General features: G+C 43.9%; 1 pseudogene; it reads right to left on the bottom strand.

The window, feature by feature from the left end:
- Window positions 1-636: 636 nt before the first annotated feature.
- On the bottom strand, window positions 637-1,392 carry LOC122703138 (annotated as a pseudogene).
- Window positions 1,393-1,984: the final 592 nt, after the last annotated feature.

Raw genomic sequence — 1,984 nt, 5'->3', positions numbered from 1 at the left:
CCAGGCCTAGCTAAGCACACCAGGGCCTGATGCACATACTATTAATATATGTGACATAAGTCAATGAGTCTCACTTCAGTTAAGGCACTGCTCACGGCATCTCAAAAGGTTTTGGATGGAAGCATACACAAGGACCTAACTGCAGATAAAAGGTTTCGGAAGAAGACCTGATAGTCCAACAAAAATTATCAAGACTCTTAAATATACAAAACATCATCTACTTCATTCATTCTACTCATATTTTTTCATATAACCCCAAAATATGATGGCTACTGTATTCATTTTCTATATGCGATACAGATAATCACCTTAAACATATCCTTCTTCTAAAGCTATAACTCTGAACTACAGATGAATTAATCAAGGTACTTCCCAGTTATAATCAGCTTTCATCATCACCAGGTTTACTCCTGAACAGGGTACTTCTCTGGTTACTCTGCTTGGGTCCTCCCATTCCGGCCCTTGCCTCACAGGTACAGGTGAAACCAAGTGGATTTCAAGGAAAGCAAAGAAACACTGTGATCCAGATAGCCCTAAGAAGCAACCAAGTAGTTCTCCCATGGGGCGACCCGACCCTCAGTCTGAACACTGGATAACACAGCCCAGTCAGGCCACAGGTTTTTAAAAAATATTTTATTAAGGGTATTTACAGAGCAACATCCAAACTCCAGATCCAGCTGCCAAGGACACCCTGTTATGCTTGAGTACTGGCTGGGGCATGGTAGGGGGCTCCAACTTCCCACCCTTCTGTTCAGAGAAGGGGGTGGAAGGGGCTTCTTAGGCCAGTCTTACCACTTGGGTCCTCAAGCAGCAGGACTTCACCTTGATGCCCAGCACGTCCTGTCTGAGTAGCACATGGCACACAGCAGTGTCACCGTGGTATTTAACAGAGTCCTGGATTATCAGGCCATCCACCAACTTTGTACACTTAGCCCTATGTCCTCAGAATTTCCTAGTACTGTGACCTCACAGGCTTTGATGCCACCCTTCACAATATGCAGCACATCATAGCAGACCCTCCTCTTCACAGCGAGTCCTTCTAGAAGGCTGTAAGGGAGAGACTCTGCCTGAGCAATGGCACAAAGAACTCTTGTGGCCACATTTTCAGTTTAGAGCTCAACGCTGCCCCCAGGGAAGCCGAATCTCTTCTGAACCACAGCAGTCAATTTGCAGATCCGCTGGCCCTTCTCACCAAGAACATTCTGCATCCTGGTGGCCAGAATAATGATTTCTGCCCTAGTTGGTGTAACTCAGACCTTCCCATTCCACAGTAGGCATCTTCAGTCAGTTGCTGAATGTGAAACCCATGCGGTTCCGTTTGAAGATGCTATCAGCGACAAACCTCTCCGCCTTGGAAATCTGCACCGCCGTCTTGCTGCCGTGTGTCACCATAAGGAAAAGCTACTAACATTTCTTGAGCTCATACTATGCACCAGGTACTTTTTTGAGTTGAGACTTCTGAGGTCCAAATTTGAGTAGTCGAAATATGTAGTTTTGTTTTTCTCTCCATATTTGCACTTATTTTTAACTACTCTATCTCTGAGCTGTGTTTCCTAAAACTTGACTGCAGTAGAAGTTTTCCAAGTAAAGGGAGGAAATTCAGGCCAGGAAATAAGTGGCATGAATAAATGACTGGCAATGTGAAAGGTCTCTACCTGCTTTCAGAAAAGATGAGAAGTATAAGATGGGTGAAATACAAGGCGGTGGACATGGTGGGTGATGATGACAGTCACCATCTTTATTTTACTCTGTGGGGGAAATTTCAGGAGGGAGATTATAGAGAAATAATTGGAGGTGGATAAGAACCTTATAACATCCGGTCCTTTATAACACCTTTTATAACCTTATAACATCACACTCCTTTCATCTCAGTCACTTCAGCTCTCAGTCCATCTCATTCTCAGGAGGAATGTGTTTTAAAATCTAATCATTTTAACTTAGCATCTGTTCCAGGGAAAGCTTAATTTCTGCAAGAAAACTCAGG

The sequence above is a fragment of the Cervus elaphus genome, chromosome 11 (assembly GCF_910594005.1).
Source record: "Cervus elaphus chromosome 11, mCerEla1.1, whole genome shotgun sequence".
Taxonomy (NCBI): Eukaryota; Metazoa; Chordata; class Mammalia; order Artiodactyla; family Cervidae; genus Cervus; species Cervus elaphus.
Note: the sequence above shows the minus strand (reverse complement) of the source record. Positions and strands in the feature narration are given on the sequence as shown.